At 39.8% G+C, this 20414-nt stretch overlaps 2 long non-coding RNA genes across 2 annotated transcripts in view; one reads left to right on the forward strand and one right to left on the reverse strand.

The window, feature by feature from the left end:
- LOC128420906 (uncharacterized) overlaps positions 1-19119 on the reverse strand; it is a 71762-nt gene extending 52643 nt beyond the window's left edge. Inside the window, exon 1 of the long non-coding RNA XR_008332167.1 lies at positions 18865-19119. This is a non-coding gene — a long non-coding RNA (uncharacterized LOC128420906). The remainder of the gene's footprint in view (positions 1-18864) is intronic.
- LOC128420905 (uncharacterized) lies at positions 13318-19462 on the forward strand. The gene is made up of 3 exons (XR_008332166.1): positions 13318-13466; positions 14325-14360; positions 18177-19462. It is a non-coding gene; the product is annotated as an uncharacterized LOC128420905 (long non-coding RNA).
- Positions 19463-20414: the final 952 nt, after the last annotated feature.

Raw genomic sequence — 20414 nt, forward strand, 5'->3', positions numbered from 1 at the left:
TCACACACTCAAGAGGATGATAGAGGCGACAGATTTACAGAAAATTCACATATAGTGATTTATATGTATAGATGCAAATTTAGAAATCACTGCAATTATTCAATTTATTTATTTAGACGCATGACCTAACTGCTTAACATTTAAAATTTCTAACATTTACAATGAAGTTCCCCAACCCTGGACTAAAGGCACAGTTCATATGTACTATCAGACCCACAGGACTGGCACTATCTTAGACTTTGATGCAACTTGTGGCATGATACTATTACCCTATTGTATGTTGGCCCTGAAGTGTTACAGACTATAAGCTAAAACCAACACAAACCCACATATACACATATCTTCCAAGATATAAATCAAATATTAACTTCCAGGGCCTCCCAGCATTTATTTCACTGAGCAATAGTAAATGTGTTTCTCCTGGAAGAACTGCAAAAGCATGTCTTCCCCAAACCCTAGTCTAGTTTCCACCACTTGGAATAAGGTTGGAGGGGGGTAGCCCTTGATTTTCTTACAGTATCAATTTACAGAATGATGATTCTTCAAAACTAATGAAAACTTTTTTGGGCCCCTTTTGGCCTCTTGTATCACCAAAACAGACATTCAGCAAATATTTATCATTGTCCTGGCTTGAATCAAGAGCTGATTTATGTTGCTCAGATAAATGAGGATGCTGACAGATATCCATGGAGACACGCAGGAGGCGCAAATATAAATTTAGGCCATAACAATTGCCAGGTGAAGATCATCATTTAAAATTAGGGGCAATTATTCAAAACAAGGTCAGAAACACACAGACTGTTCTTTCTCTTATCTGTAAATAAAAAAACTTTTTTTAAAATGGGCAGGTTGGGTGATTAACTAATTTCTAACTTACTTTCCTTCACTAAATGATGTCCTCCCCTTTGTTCCTACTGCCTAGAATTAACTATTAGCTTTGGGCTTCAGCAAAACTGCATCTGCTACAAAAATTCTCCTGGAAAAGCAAAGCGTGCAGGAAATGATGAGGAAATGGGGTAAGCGGCTATTACAACTTGCCTTCTCCTCTCACGTAGAAGAGCTCTGGACATGGTATCAGACACACACTCCATTCAAAGGGTTTTCACACATGCATTTTTAATCAGGATTATATTTCAAACACATCTATCACCTACACAAGTGTGTTAAGTCTAGTCCTCCTTGAAAATGAATCAGCTCTCTGCACTTACTGGCAACAGCATCTTCTTAACATGAATATAATCTCTGGTGAACTACAAAACATCATTACACACTTTAGGTTGTAAGGCAGAGAAATTAAAATAAACTGGATTGCTCAGACAATCTGGAGCATTTCACTGGATCAGCTCTGTAGACCAATATGGTCTCAAATTATTTGCTGAAATCACATGCTGATAAGAGATCCTTCTCATCAAAATATTATGTCCCCTAACAAGGTAAATATACAGATCCTTCTTCAGTAAATACCACTGATGATTATTTTACCTTCTGAAATCTGTATTATACTTTTGTTTCTAACATTTAACTGTTTGGCTTGGAAAACAGTAAGAGGACACTAAGGGTAACTCCAAGCATATTATGACAACAAACACAAATCCCAAGGGGAGTAAAAATGCAAGCCCAACACATTCTCAAACACAGCCTCTTGTTTACCTTGTTTACAATTTGCTACAATCCTTTAAAGCAATGTTGATCTATGAACTCATGTGTCATGTGTAAATTAAAGCAGTCAGGTTAATTGTTCCCCCAATTCTGCTGAAGCACACAGCATTGCACTCACTGGTACTGTCACAGAACTTTAGTAATAAATGAATAAATAAAATATATGCATCAGGATCACAGGGTTGTTGTTGTTTTTTTTAAAGTAATGCATGCTTGAGTGTTGCATTTTGAAAAGAAAACAACAACATTCTGAAGCTTAAGAATGACTACTAAATTCCAATTAAGACTTCTAAAATAAATATAATCTATATTTCTCTATGTGCGTGGAGTTAGATATGCTGGCTACATCATTCATTTCAGAGGAACGCATGCATGGGGCTGCCCGGTCCACTGAAAGGAAATGCAATGACTTCCCTTGTCATGTGGGGAGCTGTCTTTGTATATCAGCCTCCATGACTGTAAACAATTAGCAGTAGGTCATACAGGCTATAAGAGCTCTGCCTTTCTCTCTCACACACCATAAACATAAACACATCCATAGTGTACACCACATATATATGAACACAGCACATACACCTACACAGTGTAAAAGTTTTCCTTACCACTTTGGCGACTTTAGGGGAAGCAAGTTTGCTCTTTTATGAAGAGCACACATTGGACTCTGGTATGACAGAAGAATGACTGGCCATGGGGTACACACATTTCTTTTGACCGAACACAAAACTCTGTTTATACAGGGGTTTTTTAAGCACCGCAAAACCCTGCAGAAGCATACAAAAGTGGAATAAAGGCACAAGCCACTTACCATAGCTCTTGTCATTTCATATCCCAACAATGTTTAACTCCCTGGAAAAAACACAATAATCTGCCTCCAACTGTAGACATTACAAAGAGAATTTTATTTAAAAGCTTGTTTCCACGTACAGCATAATAGGAATTTTTTTTTTCTGTAAAGATGCTTTTGCTAAACACTGCAGACCTGGTAGTTCATATCGCCAGCCATATGGTCGGGGGTGTGTGTGTGTGTTTTAAATGCTGAACTACTGTACCATTAGAATAGGCACGCTCAAGATTCATAAAACCAGGCTCATAAAATAGATGCAGTCAAAAGAGTGTAGCATGGAAGTGTTTCAATGAAAACATCATTTTTTTGCCATGCCAAATTCATTGCATCAAAGCCCTTTTAAAAAGTCTTTCAGCTGGGAACCGTTGTATATATTGACATCTACCCTAAAAGAACCTCATACCAACGCCAATTGCACAAGGGTATTGTTCACATGAAGTAACTATATCTATATGCTGTCAAGCAACTGGTCATAAAAGACTGAATAAAAGGTATTTGAAATACGATACAACTGAAAAGGCCACAGCTGATTTTTTAAAAATATTCTCAGACAGTTTAAAAAAAAACATTTCAGACAAAGAATTTATGTGCTGCTGTATGTGATTTGATTTCTACAAAGTAGTGTGAAATACTGTAGCAAAAAAACTGTTTACAATCTTACTTTAAATACAATAGCCAACAGATTCCAAATATGTCTGAATTCTACCCTGAAATTTCATACTGCAACTGTGCATGCTACATATCTTAAACATTTCAGGCTTCTAAAGTCTCACAGAGATGAAGAGCAAAGCCACTATAACATTTATACTTTTAATCCTAAAGCACAAACAGTATCACAATATTAATTTTCAAAAACTGGATTAAATATTTTTCAGAGCTTGACTAATTTCTGCAATTATATTAGCATCCAGCATTTGCAAATTCCACTCAGTCTCTCTAGGGTTAAAACTTCAGCAAAATGATTGGCAAGGTAAGGCACTTTTTTGGGGGGGGGACGTTTTGTTCAGCATTTAATCCTTATGAGAAATATTGTTCTTTCATATGTATCATGCAGTACAATCCTGTGTATGACTTTTCAGAAGTAAGACCTAAGACCCATTGGCTATTCCTATACACACTTGGTGTATAGGATTGCAGTATATATAGGATTGCAGATTTTAAAGCTCTGACCATTCTTTGTGCAGAAATGCCCTGCTTCAGTAAGATGTGCCTGGCTTTCTTTTGCATAAGTCCGCCATAATTTTGCATATATTTTTTCTATGTCAGGGATGTGCATCCTGTTGCTCTATATATGCTGTTGGATTTCAACTCCCATCAGCCCCAACTGTTGGTTTACAACTTCCATCAGCTTGGCAAATGGTCAGGGATGTTGAGATTTGTAGTCCAACATCTGGAGAACCACAGGGTTCCCCATCCCTAGTCTGTGTGTGAAGGTTGAGAGCTGCTGCTTATTAAAGACTAGGCAGTGGATCTTTAAAACCAAATTTCCATCCATCACTAGATGATACTGGGGCAAATGCGAGATGCAGATTCCCCTAAACAGTAGCAGGAAAGGGACTGTGTCTCAGCGTTAGAGCATGCACCTTGCATTCAGAAGGTCTCAGGTTCAATCCCCTGACAAATCTACTTTAAAAAGGATCAGGTAGTAGGGGATGTGAAGAACTTCTGTCTGAGAACTTGGAGAACCATTGACAGTTGAAGGAGGAGGAAGGGGTGCAGGGTGTGTGTCCTGGGTGTCATCACTGGGGGAGATGGGACAAAATGAGTTTTTTTAAAAAAAATAGGGCTCATGAAACTTCTTAGGAGTGACGTGTTAGGTGCCTGCAGGTTCTGCGCTACCTAAAATGGCAGCGTGGGACTTGTGTCTGCCTAATGCCTCTCCCTCAGCCACCGTACAGTTGAGGGGAAGGCGTCGGACAGGCTCCAAGCATCGGAGAGGCTCGATCCACCCCCATGGGCGCAGATTGCCCCGCCCCTGGCTGCAGGACACCCCCCCACACCAGGCACCCAATTGGTTAGCTACACCACTGAGTTGAAGTAGACAAAACTGGGCATGTCTGGACATAGGGTGCTGATTGATACAAGGTCAGAGTCTATGTTCAAAATGGAAACTATGGCACTCCTGGTTTGTAGCTCAAAAATGATTCTTGGAGCAGAATTACCATAAGAGAAAAATAGCTGATAGCTGTTAATTGTGATAAAGGGTAAGTAGCCAAGCTGGGCTAAACTCAGAGTGGATCCACCAGGAGCCTGACAAAGCTACTGTGAGCTGAAATGTGCATGTAAAATGGCCCCATTGAGACAATGCATGCAAAGTACTCTTTGCAGAGGACCACAAATGCACCTACCAGCTACAAATATGTACTGGTGGAACCTACCCAGTCCAATGTCATAGACACCCAATGGCTCATCTCTGGCCTTGCAATGATACGGACTCAGAGGCAGGAAGATGTCTCTCTGCTTCCAACTGCCCCTGACGCTCAGAACACAAAGAGCCACTTCACATATTGGCTGAAGGTGTGGGTGGCAGAGGGCGTGGCTGCTGTGTGCATTGATAGGAGGCTAGCCCATAGAGGAGATGTGGGGCTAGTCCAATGGCCCTCCGGATGTTGCTGAACTAAAAGCCCCATGATTCCAGCAAGCCAGAAATGATCAGAGCTGTAGTTCAGCAACATGGGGGGAGGGGAGTTCCCCACCCCGGGCTCATCCATACAGCCCTGCAATGTCTGCATACATTCTATCAATCCATGGGTGCAATCCATCTGAACCTCCTGTAAACTCTGCAATGCTCCTATCAGATGAATAGAATAATAAATATTTACTTAAGAATAGCTATATTTTTATGCTATTTCCATGTACCAACATGACATCCTCTAGAATACTTGTCAATCATACCCAGTGAGTGGACAGAATTAATTTCAGTCCCATATATTCTTTGTATGTTGAATTGCACAGCAGAAACAAAACAAAACCAAAATTTTTAGCTCATTACAAGGTTTCTCCCAGCAGTTGAGATCAGTAAGAATAATGCCAATATATAAATCTGCAGTCTGTTAACATGTGGAATATTCTGTACAATCTTGGTCATTCCATTCAAACAAAAATAGAAATTTTTCTTAATGCAGAAATTCAACTAAAATTATCAAGGTGTTTAGCACACTTTTCTATAAAGGAAAGCTGCAGAGTTTGAGCTGTTTTAGATTAGAATAAAATGACGACAGGCTTATAAAATTATGAATGGTTGCAGAGACAGCAATGGGGGGATTCTTACATCTAGCAATACAGTACTTAAACATTGGGACTCCCAATTAAGTTAAGCTGATTTGATATCATTCATGGGGAAGGTTCAGATGGAATGTTTCCCGTCCTCCAAATCATGGCTAGGAGGATCAGGAATGAGCTCTGTGCTTGAACTAGGGATGCATGCTGGAACCACGAGATACGATTCAGAACCCAATTTGCAAGTTCAGGAAATCCAGTACTGCCAAACTATAGTTTAGTGCCAGGGTGGGGAACCTTTGGCCTTCCAGATGTTTGTGAACTACAACTCCCATCAGCCCCAGCAAGCATGGTCAATTATAGGAGTTGTAGTTCAAAGGTTCTCCACAGCTGACTGAATGCATGGATAGACAATGTAGTACATTCCAGGTGTTGCTTGACCTTGACCATTGGCCATGCTGGTGGGGGCTGATGGGAGTTGTAGTCCTCCAATATCTGGAAGGCACTATATTTTGTCCCAGCTCAGCCAATGTGTGTAAGGTAGGTTTGGGGTTTTTTTAAAAAAAAGAATTTAGCAGAAAGAAAATTCTATACAAGTATTAAGCTCATGAACCAAACTGACAATTTAAAATGAAACTAAGAGCATTTCCATAGAGTTTTTACTGTATAAACAACATGGAAAGAGACCCCCCTTAATGACATTTAATTATATATTCCTTTGGATTTCAAGCACTGATAACATTTTGTTCAAGTATCTGAAGTTTTCATCTTATAAGTGCTATAATTTTTCAGTCAAAAGTTGTCTCTTTCAAAATTTATCTCATTATATTTTATCATAACATCCAGTCGTGTTGCTGAAGGTCATTTTGTGTTCTGCTTCTGGCTGTTTTCACTGAAGAATTACAACCCTGTAGCTTGTAAGAAATCAAAAGGGTTAGCTGCCAGAAGAAGGGGGGAAACCCTCTGGTTTTATAAATTGGTATTCTAAAGAAATGGCTCCCTACTCCCCCTCTACTGCACTATGAATGGGAGATGACAATGAAGAATAAGAAACAGAAAATCATTCACTTTGTATTTTATGAATGTGTGTTGAGATGTAAAGTGCTGCATGAATTAGACAAAACCAATGGTCACATTACATATTGTTTATTTATATCATTTTCAAGGAGGTAGTGAGTCTACCAGTTGGCTGTGGGGAATCTGTGGCCTTCCAGCTGTTGTCAAACATCAAATTCTGTCGGCTACAGCTTGCATGTCCAGTGGTCCAGGATGATGGAAGGCCATGGGTACCCCATCCCTGACGTAAGTGGTGGAAGGACAGGTGAGGAAAATCTGCTTGACCCCTTTCCCTCCCAGCTCAAAAATTATCTTTCCCAATATTCTTTTTCTTGCTATTTAGAAGTGATCTTTCAGCTCCTAGATGAAATAGCAGCCTTCAGCCCATGGGATTCAGATTTTTATTTTATTATGAGCTCCTGGGTGCTGGCCCAAGGGATCATGTTACACTGATCAGGTGGCAGCTGCACAGGTTACCAGTTTGCTTCTGGACACACTATAAAGCCTTAAATGGTTTGTGCCCATGAAACAGAAGGAATTCCCTCCTTCCATACCATCATGCCTGTTCCCAAAGGCTACAAGGTCCTTCTCTGTGTCCTGCATGGAGTAGAGGCCTGGGTGGGTGAGAGGAGAGAGGGGATCTTCTCAGTGGTTGCACCAAAATTATGGAACACTTGAAGGGCCCCATGAAGTGCCTTTCCTCACTGTTTTTTCACCAGTTATTGCAAACCATTCTATTCCAGCAGGTGAAAAACAATCAATGTTATGATTGTTTTAACTGCTTCATTTTATAATTGTTTTATATTGTTTTTAACGAAATGGTTATTTCATGTGATGTAACCTGCCCTGAGTGGTGCATTTATGCCAAAAAGGTGTAATTAAAAATGTCCAATAAATAAATAAAAATCTGCCCTTCTTCAAGCCCCTTTCTCTTACTTTCTGCCTCCACCACAATTGTGAAAAAGGTAATAGGACAGAATGATAAATGTGCCCATGGTTATTACAATTGACCCATAATTCTGTTTGGGGTATTGATCCACCAGCTGAAAAGCAGTGAAAGAAAAATGGATTCTCAGGTGACAACTTTGGCCTGTGGTAACTTTGACCAACTTTGGACAGGTGTGGCAACTACATTTTCAGATACAAGACAAGACCACTTTGAGGAACTCAAGATTAGACTATGGGTTGTATTTTATTATTTTAATTGTCTATCATACTTTTTTAATAACCTGCCCAGGAACCACTTTTGTGAAGAATGGGCTGTAAGTACAAAGTACCAACAGGAAGCAACAAGAGGCTTCTTATTAGGAATTATTCCTTCATAAAGGAAAGGGTTACAGAAATTAACACCTGAGCAACATGCTTAGGTGGTGACATTTGCATGCAAGCACCAAAACCCATAATCAATTTCAGGTTGAACTAATGAAAATAATAATGAATATTCTACCTTCACTGTTGGTAATCACAAGGGGGATGAGGATGATGGTTTTTGTACTCTGCCCATGTGAATGGGTTGCTTCAGCTGCTTCTAGGCAGCTTCCAACAGAATATACAAAAACACAACAGCACAGCACACATTAAAAGCTTCCCGATACAGGAGAGCACCCAGGTTCTGCTTGCAAGCTTCCCATAAGCGTCTGGTTGGCCATTGTGAGAAAAGCATACTCACATGATCCAGCAGGGCTTTTCTTAGGTTCAGTAGGACAAGCACTGGCTCATCCTCCTTGCTGAGCTTGCCGGCGGCAGCACTGGTGGGGGAAATAGGGACATTCTGTTAGCCGCCCTGAGCCCAGCTTCGGCTGGGGAGGGCGGGATATAAATAAAATTTATTATACATATATATATATATATATATATATATATATATATATATATATATATATATAATTTATTATTATTATTATTATTATTATTATTATTATTATTATTATTAAAAGCTGGAATGGTTTTCATAATTCCGGAACTGTCCTTGAAACATTGGGATGCTTGGAGGGTATGAAATCCCTGAATGGTCTATCTTGTAGAACACCTGCTCCTGTAAGAACCTTTCCTTGGTTTTACATTGACTGAGGGGGACTGGCCTCAGGTGCCATTACATTAAGAGCCTAGGTGTGATGGCCTGGGATTCAGACTCAGAGGCTGAACCTGAGGAATCCCAGCCTGCACAGGAGTCCCCGCCTCCAGAACCAGCTGAGCCGGGGCTGGGACCTGAGCCTGAAGGGTCCTCACCTGTGCTGGATCCTCAGGTGCAGGCACCAGCTGAGTCTGTTCTGGCCCCTGAGGTGATGGAGGACCCATTGCCTGCAGGTGCTCCACTCTCAGCCCTGTCAGGGGAAGAGGAGGTTGCCTCTGGGTCCGCTAACCCTCCAGCTTCTCCTGAGCTGCAGAGGCTCAGGGCAGAGAGGCGGAGGGAACTAAGTTCCTGCAGGAGGAGTGCTCGCCTCCAGGTCAGGAGAGGCAAGTCACCTGTGGACTGGGGCCACCCTATGCCTCGGGTCAGATAAAAGCCAGTCAGCCCCAGCCCCAGGTTGCAGGAGCAACATTGTTGCTAGCCTGTTCCTGCCTGCACCCTGTCCTGCTCTTCTGCCAGAGTTCCTGACCCCACCCGACTCCCTGCCTTGGACCCAGCTACAGCTTTTAAGGAAAGCCTCCATACCGCACCATCGACCGCAACCTGGACTCTGACCTTGCCTCTCAGTTAGCCCCCAGGACCAGCACGCTAGGCTAGTCTCCTTGAGAAAGAGGGTCATCTTGGCTGCTGCCCTGGAGCTGAGCAATGCCATTCCAGGAGCAATGCATTTGTCCCATTCCCTTCCGGCATTCTTCAGGCCAGTCAAAACACTTCTGTTTTGACATGCATTCAGTTTCTAATTCATGTTCCCACCGCTGCTGTTCTTTTCTGCCAGTTCTCCGTTTTGTTGTTATTCTTGGTTCCATTTGGATTGCATTGTTTTTCCTTCTCTGGATCATGTTTTGATTTATGTTACTGAAACATTTTGCAGACATGAGATGGCACAAACCAGCTAACTAAACTAAGCTGACTAGCAAGCCACCAGTTCATGTTATTTTCTTTAGCAGACAAGAACCAAAGGGTAAGCAACACAGCTCAGTGGCAAAATGCATGCTTTGCATGCAAAAGGTCTCAGGATTAACCCTTGGCATTTCTACCAGGGATGCGGTGATGCTGCCATAACTCAAAATTATTCTAGGCATCATGAATTTAGCTATATTAACAAAGGCTGCAATCCTAATCCCATTTACCTGGCTAGGAGTAATCCTAACTGAATTCAGTAGAATTTAGTTCTGAGTAAACATGGTAGGACTGCACTGTTAGAGATAGAAATTATGCCTATCAAAAGCAAGCTAAGCATAGCGTTTAAATCAGTTTAAAACAGGTTCAGAATGGTTTGCTCCTTTGGTCAGACTCCAGAGCCAAAAAAATATCATGTTTCTTACTAAAACAACCCTCTTTAAAAATGCAGAATTTACAAAAGAATAGCATAAATATTTTGCCATTTAGTAGGCAAACATTAGATGATCTGACCTCTCATTTAGGCTGCAGGCCTATACATTAACCAGAGAGTAAGCTTCATTGAACTCAGTGGGACTTACTTATGAGTAGACATTTATATGATTCCACTATTAATGACTTAATTAGCTGTTCCAAACATAGCTGGACCTCTGCTGACAATGCAGCCAGACAATTCAATCAGGCCCTGTTATGGAGAATAAGTAATAAATGCTACCTTGTCGCCACACAGTCCCAAGCCTGAGTACATGATGCTGGTCAAGCTAAACTTGATCACTATGCCTCATATTTCAATTAGTCGTGGTCTGAATCACTAAAACTGAATTCCTGTTATCAGATACAAAGCTTCAGACTCCCACAGTTAGAAGCAGCCGAGTTTCCTTTTATTAGTGGCCAATTAATGCCCCAAATCTGCACTGCTTTCAAAATTTATAACTTCTATCCCAGCTGCATCCATGGCTCCTTAGCGTACGGCATACAATTGGATCCGTATCACTGTCGCAAGTCAAACAGCTGCAAACTGTACTCCAGTCTGCAGGGCTGAAAAACCCTTCAATACAGAAGCTCTCCTGCTCCCCCCTCAAACCTTCTTAGAAGTTCTTTTCAAAGCCCAGCAGCACTAGCTGGTTTGTGACAATAAGCGATTTAATACAGAGAGAAAGAAATCTACACCAAGGTAACCTCTTGGGATGTGCTAGATTTTCAAACAAATGAAACCCTATCACTTTGGCAGAACACAAGAGCAAGCAAAGGCACTTCTCCTGACCAGGGCTAAGAAAATATAAGCATAAAACCCAACCCGCCTTGAGAAATTAACCTGTTGGTGTCCAGACGGAGTCGTTAAAAGATTATATTGCCTCAAATAATAATAATACTGTGTTTTAAAGTAAACTTTTCAATTAGGAGCCTTGGAAATCCCAAATTGTATTAATATAGTCCTATCATAATTTATTCCAAAAGGAAATTATTTATAAATTAGGATTAAAAACCCATCAAGAGTTTGTTACATAGAGTAACAAACTGGGCTGTACCCTACACACAATTTACCCAGATGTGTATCCTAATAAAAACAATGGGACATATACAAGAGCCACTTTTTAAAACCTTAATTTAGTCATCATGCAGCTCAAGAATTTGGATTTACAAGCAAGCTCCTTTAGCTTGTGTGTAACACTGCAGTTCTGTTTACGCAGAAGCAAGACTCAATGAGTTCATTAGGACTTAATCCCAGGTAAGTGTGTATTGGGCTACAATCTTTTGTATGCCTTTAAATCCACACCATATTTTTACGACAACTGAATAAAGAGTGCATGATTTATGCATGTTAGAAAGAGAGCAATTTATCTTACTAGGCAGCCTGAAAGTATCATACTATCATATTTGTTTAAATAAATGAGCACACACGTGTGTGTGTGTGTGTGTGTGTGTGTGTGTGTGTGTGCCCCACCCCCAGGTCCTCAGAACACTTAACATTAAAATGCAATTAAGGCACAAGTGGCTTCTATATAGCAAATACAATTTTTTAACCAGACATCTAAAAAAAAAAAAGTGGCTTATCAACTGAAAATCTTTTTCTTTTTCTTTTTTGGTTTAAAGGAGTCCTACTTTCAGTAACCTAGTGACCTAGCAGCATTTATTTACATGAAAAGATGCAAAGACACATATACTGCCAATGCTGCATCAGAAAACTTTAGTGTAACAACAGAAACTACAGCTCAAATTGTCTTGTTTTCTAAATGAAGGAAGGCTATGTATAACTGTACAAGATGGGTCCATTTTTGGAGATATGATCTTTCAATGTAAGCTGAGGCCAAGGGCAGCAGGCAACAGAGGGGGTGTGTTGCTTCCTCTTTGTTCATCTCACCAGCAAAAATGTGCAAGCTCATCAGCAATGTTATTTTAAATCAGCCACAGTAGTGGCTGATTGAGGGGTGGGGATGAAACAACATTCATCTGCCTTGTTTAAGCATTACAGTTCTATATGCAGGAGTGTGAAGCAAGACTTCACCAGCAGTAACATAGCAGCAACAGAAATGTTTGCGCTTGGCTCATGCAAGCCACTTTCACGGCTCTTAGAAAGACAATAAAATCCTATTTTATAAAATTCAAACCCTAATGACAAGCATTCTTCCTAACTGCTTAAATACTGCAGTAAGACTTGTAATGCCACTGTGAAATCATAAGCTAGTGTTTCAGATGTGCTCTCTCTGTTACAAATTTAATCTTCACTGGTATGTCACAACTCATTTCATCCCAGCAGCAGAGAGATTCAGCATAACAGCATTCCTGTTATCCTAGACAACCTGAACTCAACTGTTAAATACCTGTCTGATGCCCAAGAATGATCACAGAAACACTGCCTATGAGATTTACAGCAACAACTTTCCTGAAAATCTGCAATTATGCTTTTCCATTTAGAAAATGAACAACTTGTGGGATTTCCTTTTTTTGAATTTTTTTTTCAAGAGTGTGGGTAAAATGTATTCTTTACCAGAGATAAATTTATAGCATATCATTCACACTAGCTATGTGTGCAAGAGTACACATATTGAAAATCCTGGTGGGGGGAAATTAACAAATATAACACAGGTTTATGCATGTCACAATCAATAACTGGTTACATGCTTTCAATACGGTTTTATAGGGGGGTGGGGTGGAACAATACCTTTGAAGCTCCTGTAAGAGTTTTCTCACTATGTATATTTATGTATTATATAGACTAGGGGTCAGCAACCTTTTTCAGCTGTGGGCCAGTTCTTTACCCCCCTTCAAAATATAGTCCCCCCCCCACATGGTCTGAGGGACAGAGGACTGAAAAAGTTTGCTGACCCCACCGTAAGGTATATAACTTTGGTTCAAGTTTCTCCAAGACTGTCCAGAACATCGTTCTTTCCTCCTCTCCCTTCTGTACAGACACTGTTTCAAAGTGCCACCAAATCTGGCATTTTGCAACCCAACATCATATCGCCTGTGTTTATTTAGGTAGTTTCCCCACTGGAACTGCATTAGATGAAGTCACTTGGACAAGATGGAAGCCTGTGCTCTACTTAGGACTCTCTGCTTGCAACTAATATGCATGCCAGCCTAGCGAAATGCGCACTGAAGAATGATGATCGATAGCTCCAAATATGCACCCCAAATGCAAACAACAATTCTGGAGTGACCACCCTCATATGCATATAAGAAGCAAAGTGGTTTTGATGGATTTCCCCCCACCCTCTGAATTCACATCCTTCTTGCAATTAACAAAAAAGGGAGAAAGGCTTAATGGTTGGAAGCCACTGTTTAACAGAACTCTGAATCCGTAATAGACATTTAGCAAAGATCAGGGCTGATCTTCCTTACAGGACCTTTTGAAAAAATGTCTCTCAGATCAGTCTGTCAATGTCAGCATTATTTCTGAGGAAAAGTGCAAGAGAAGTGATTGTACTCCATCACAGATGAGGAAATTTCCCTGTAAACAACTAACATGCAGGGTTATATGGCTACTGTCTATTATTAGTTTTCAACATCACTGATAGGGAGAGAGAGAAAAGAAAAACAAGAGAAGGCCATTATAAATGGTTGTTCAATGGTATGCACTAGCTCGCAAAAATGCTGCGCTAAATGGCAATGACTTACCCTTGCCATGCAGACTTGCCCTGAGAAAGATTGACTCAATGGCCTCAAGACACCACAAAGCAGTGAGCACAAGTGACTTAAAAATGCTTTCTCTATAAAACTGTTGGCATTTTGTGTGCACAGTATACCAGTCTATTTCATACACGGGCAATGTCTCTTTCACTTCTATGCAATATTTGTGCGTAAGCCATGTTTGGGGAAATATGTGTGATATTTTCTGACTTTATCTAAAGGCCAAAAACAATATGTTGCATGCAGAATTCATGTAACGGCAGCCCAAAAGCTCTGCATTGGGAGTGGGTGGTTTTGAGGGATAAGTGTTTTCCTACTCTACATCCCCTCCCTGTGGCTTTTCCTCCTGTTGAGTTTTAAATCCTGTGTTTGTCTTCTTAGAAGTTCTTTGGAACAGAGAAACAGCAGCTGGAGAAAAGGGTAAGCAACCCTCTCCCCTTCCTCTTCTATGAACTCACCCCCACCCCAGTGTCCAAGGCTTTTCAAGTATAAAAAAGGAAAATGGGCTACATGTTGCAAACATTTATGTGTAACTATTTATTGAACATTTATCCTGATTCATTTGTGGGGCAGTTATGTGTCAATGAGCAATCATCCCACATTCATCCTGATTTTTTTGTGGGATGTTTAGACATGTGCCTGTTAGTTATTTGTTCATCCCACACTTTTCAGTTCATTTACACATCACTTTCCAATTTCCTTTTTTATTCCCTCTTCCTGACCTGAATCCTGTGTTTTATCTTCCTCCTCCAACTCCTGGTCTAACCCTCTTTTTTCACTCTCTCCCTTAGCATACCTTTCTTTCTTCCATCAAGGAACAGACACACAGCTTCTCACTGCTGCCTCCGTGTCTCTCCTCTACATCTCCACATGTCCATGTGCTGGGAATGGCCACTTAGAATTGTTCTCTGTCTCTCCTCTCTGCCAGTAGCACCCAATCAGAACTTTTCCCTCTCTTCTCTCTGCTGGTAGTGTCCAATTGAAACTGTTTCCTCTCATCCTGCCTCTTTTCTGAGTCTGCTGGCCAATCAGAATTTGGAAGTGATAGGCGCTGAGAGCCTGGAGGACAACCTGGTATCTGATTAAGGTTCAGTTGGGCTCGGATGCTGCTATTAGTGCTGCTTGCAGCTATCAGTGGCTTGTGCTGCCATAGCAAAAGGGCACCGCCATCCATTGTAGATTTTGTTTTGTTTAAGTTTCCTGATTGGGGTGGCTGGTTGTTTGTTTGTTTATTCATTCTAAGTATTTATACCATACTTTTCATCTGCAAAAGCTGCCAGGGGCTTACCAACCTATGCAAAGAACCATACCTGCCCTTGAGCTTAACCTCTAAAAGGACATGACACGAAAGGGGAAAGGGATGGGAAGGGAAGAGGAAAATAAGCCAAGTCAGGCACCTATGTCTTAATGTTACAAAGTGTTTATAGTTGCCAGTTTGGATGGAAATTGGCAGTTCAAAAAACAGCCCCTGAGAAATAACCTACTGGAATGACTGTAATGCAGTTGTTGCCTTTACAGCGTGAAGCCTTGCCCCTTTGGAGGCCTAGCAGTAATCTGGCTTCTTGTCACTCCCATTGGATCAGGTAAGCTCATAGGCGCCTTGCTGATACCATCAACCCCAGTGCAGACTCCTCCTGCTCTTTCCACAGGGAAGGTGGGACCTCTGGTGGAAGGGCACCCATTAATGCAGCCAGTGTGGCACCTTCTTATGTGAGTTCCCCAGCATTGCCCTTTAGAAAAGGTCCTGGTGAACTTTATGAGCAAAAACTATACACCAGGGGGCGGGCAGTTTAACCAGACCTCTGAGTAGGGCTTGGGAAATCTGTTAATTCTGGCTTCTTTCAGTTTCTCATATTTTCCAATATTCAGTTCACTTCTCCACATTTCCATACCAGTTTGCTATTTTCTCATGAAAATTCATTAACATTTTACTGTGAATTTCTCTCGGTACGCACTTTCTAAAATGCATTTTGCTATAATATACACATTTTTGCAAAGCAATTTCCACCAATATAATGCCTTTTTTGTATGTTGTTTTCCAGGATATACATTTTATACATACTACACTCTAGAATATGCATTCTTGTATTACTTTACTTTGCACTGCAAAATTCAGAGAAATTGAATTTTGAAGGATTGTTGTGTTTTGGTTCACATATTATTCCAGAAAGTCTGAACTAAATAAGTTTGCCTTTAAATGTGAATTAAACCAAATTTCTCTTCCATACCTATCTCTGAGTTCCATCAAACCTACATGTGCCTACCTACAGAATCAGAAATCCACATCCAGGATATAGAAAATAAATGCTATATTTAATAATATTCAATTATCTCCACCACCATCCCAGAGTTTCAAGCAGACGCTTTGGAAATTACACATAGCCATTGCTGTTTTGTACATACAGCTGCATCTACACTCCTATCTCAGTAGCAAAAGTCATAAGCTTGTTCAACTCGTCATGTCCAATCATAGTCAACGGCCAAAGTACAAAACTCCGCAGGTGCTTCAGGGTGAATGAGCTTTCCCATTCACTACAACAATGGGGAAGAGGATGAGAAAAACTCTGGATTGGAGTGAGTGGGAAGAAAACTCTGGGCAGATAGAGGTGACTTTGTTGTGAATTCCAAAGCCCTGGTGTATTTACGAGCTCTTGGGAGCTTTGATGCATGTACAGTGCATCTTCATTGAGAAGGCTGGCCACAGCCCAGCACAAAGTTAAATGCACTTAAGGACCACTGAAATTCATTGTCTTAAGCATGCTTGACTGTGCACTGAGTTGTTATGGCCAGTGAGTCCAGCTTCACTTACCGTAAATGCTGCGGCTACACGAGCTTAAGGGGTTCGTGACTTACTCTCTATAAGCCATAGTGATATTCAAATAGGAAACAAGGACTAATTCCACCACGAATATTCCTTTCTCTATCAAGTAGCACTTTCTTTCGCCTTGTTCCATTTGCCTTTTGGCAGGATTCATTCTTACTCTATCCATCCTTAACACAGTCTTCTAAAAGAGCTTCTTCATAGACGCTTGCATGTTTGAATTTGTACATTCATCCACAAGATTGATTACGTGTTTTATCTAAGAAGTGACTATTTAATTAATGTCACGCGCAACATAGCTGCTGGTTATTTTTTAAAACACACACTGTCTAGGGGTCATTCGGCCTTTGATTACGGATGACTTAAGATTCATGAACTTGAGACCTTAAGGGACACTTGCAATCCTCTGTGGACCCTGGGAGTGGATATTTCAATTCCTTAGTCAAGAATCAAACAGCAGTGCATTTGGGACTTGATTCTAGTTGGGTTGCGGAATGAGCACCCTGAAATTTCACGAAGATGGGAAAGTCTTCATCTTTCTCAGGATGGGCTCATTAAAATGCAACACCAGTATGCATTTATGTGTAATTATGTCTGATATAGCATACAGTAGGGGATTCTTCTTGCTTCAATTATCCCCTACCACATACGGAATTCTGCTTTTTGAAGTAATCCTTTGTAATAAAGTAGAATGCATTTTGTCAGATATCTGGGTTTTTAACCGTGCTGCAATAAAGGTGCTTAAAAATGTTGCCTCAGGCAACCAAAGCAGGATTTGACTTCTTGAAAAACCAAAGTAAAATTAAAAAAAAAATTCCCACACTGCACATTCTAGTCATTAATGTTAGTGAAGACAAATGCACAAGCCTGTGTTTTCATCTGAATAAATTTATGCTTTAACCATTATAGTCTCTTCAGTTCAGGATAATTCCAACCAAATATTTGGCTTTTCGTTTAGATTGCTGCATTAAATGCATCTCGTTTACATCACTTTAACAGCTTCAGAAATTGTATTTGTTATACAAAGTACATAACCAAATATCCTGCTATATTTTATATACACATAGATGTACATAAACAATTATGCGCATACCCATCATCAGTTTGATCTATTTTTCCCTATCATAAATTTTAGCTCCAGTATCTATGAAATACATGGCTTCTTGACCAGCATGTTCCTAGAAAAATCTAATTTACTGACTGTTCAAGAATTTTTTCTCTTTAGTTGTAATGGTGCCAGTTTCAAGTAGAGTGGTGGTAGGGGCCTTTTCCTTTGTAACTATTTTCTGCTTAACATTTTTAATCAAATATATTATGAAATAGTTTAAATATATGCACAGATATTCCTATATCAATGTACAGAAATGTAAGTTTCAGAAATCTAATCACCATGGTTTTTATGCTTTTCTTTTCAGGGCATGGAGTATTCACAAACCTAATTCTGCTAAAAAGCTTAACCCAGTAACACCTATGGCAAAAAGAATTCTGGTTGAAAAATATAACAGTTAAATGCACTGGATCTCTGTCAAAATGAAAGAAACATGAGCTAACTTCATCTCAGAATGTGAAAGTTTCATACTTCCTCTTTGGATAGTGCTTTCTCCTGTAAAGTAAATTTATCGAATGTACATGCTCCCTAGCTGCAGAATTAAAAACAGCATACATTGCAGTAATTTGAGGAATATTATATGCACATCACTTTCCTTTTGACAACAATTTAAAAAGACAGGCTAATAATGAGGAATACTCTGCATCTGACGATTCTTTAGGAGAAAATGCATTTTATTGCCATGAGGCACATTGACTTAAATGAGGTGTGACCAGCAGAAGGCACTGTTACAATAAATATATATGCTACTGCTCTCATTTACAAGCAGGTTTTGAAATTGAGACTGGAAGTTTGACTAACTTTTCACAATACAGTGATTGTTGTCCCCCCAGCCTCCAATTCCCAAGCCACCCTTGTCAATGGAAATAATCTCACAGAAGTGATCCAAAGTCCTTTTCAGCCAATTCCTTTTGTATTCCCATCCAGAGCTAACCCTAGTCAACTTTCATCGCACTGCACTTTTTTGTTCAGCAGAAAATTGTGTCCACACTTACCAGTTTAGCACTCCTTTATGCTGAGTTGTGTCCTCGTGAAATGAGACCCCCACATTGCTGAGCAGCCAGACATTGCCTTCAGAGTGGGTTTAAGCTTACATAACTCACTTCAAAACAAGCTTCTAGCATCCCGTCTTATTAACCTTTAGTGGTTTAGCTGAACTCTTTTCTGGGATTTTTAAATGGAGCTGCTGCAGATATAGTCAAATGTACCTTTTTAATTAAATCTCTCTCTCTCTCTTTCTCTCTCGCTCTCTCTCCCCCTTCCCAAACAAGTAATAATGGCCTTTAGTATATGTTAGTATACAAAAAAATCTGTGGAACGCCAGCTCAGGTTTACAAATTCCAAGTTAAAAGAACCAGCGTAAGGAAGAGGGGGGAGAAAAAGGGAAAAAATGTTACAGCATCTGTTTGGATTTTTGTATTTCAAAGTCCTGACTACTTTATCTGAATTACAGATTTAGGGCTTTGTTATGTGTGATAGGTATGATAATATGATCACTAAAGGCACAGAGACAGGGAGACTCAAATCCCTTTGAAAATCCCTTTCTCTATTTCCTACAGCTGCTTCTAGAGTTTAATATCTGATAGAATGATGAAAAAGAACAGGCCGAACTCCAGTTTTAATAAAAAATTTAACAGGTCTACATATAGTTATGAAAAATGTTATTTGCAATGCCAATCTTTAATAAAATTTTCTTAAACCAAAGAAAATTCCCTAAGGGGAACCTGATATGAATGTGTTTTTCATATGTACTATTTAAGGCTTTTTAAAGGTTATGAAAGTGACTGGTAAAATAAGTTCTTCCACCACACAACATCATCCTGCATGCAATCTCATTTTTGCATTTAATCAGATAAATAACCAAGACCTTCCATTCTGCATGTTTTGTCCTAAAACAAATATTTTTGGTTTGCATAATAACAAACTTCACGCTAGTAATAAATCAGATGTGCCTTCCCTATCTTGAATAAGCTGTCACAAATCCAAACTTATTATGCAATCAATGAGTACCAAGTACACTTTTAGGAAGTATAGAATAAACAAGAGCAGAATCAGCAGTAAACACTTCGTTGGGTACTTAATTAAAAAGTTACATCATTTAACATTTCTTAACCAAATTTCCTAGTTCCGTTTGAGAATACATTTATATAGCAGTAATTTGCATAATTGCATTTACCAAAAACATTGAAGTTGCACCATCACACTTGTGTATACTTCTTACTGGATCTTCCATGTGTTTTAAACATTGATTGGACTAATATTGGGAGGCCATTGCTGAATGACATCACAGTGAAACATTTGCTCCTCTTGCACTACTTTCCTGAAGTATAATTGTATGTTTCTTACTTTATTAAAATGTTTATTTGGAAATTCAGAATTTCACATCAGTCATTTTAAGTGCGTGGGTGAATAAAAACAAGCTGAATTCACTCATCCAACAGATTGGTTTGATCTTTCCAAAAGTGCATCCTGAGACTTCTAGTTGAACTAATAAGTAGTTCTGACTTCACTCTTTATTTTTTATTTATTTTTTTAATTCTTTCGA

Source organism: Podarcis raffonei, chromosome 9, assembly GCF_027172205.1.
Source record: "Podarcis raffonei isolate rPodRaf1 chromosome 9, rPodRaf1.pri, whole genome shotgun sequence".
NCBI lineage: Eukaryota > Metazoa > Chordata > Lepidosauria > Squamata > Lacertidae > Podarcis > Podarcis raffonei.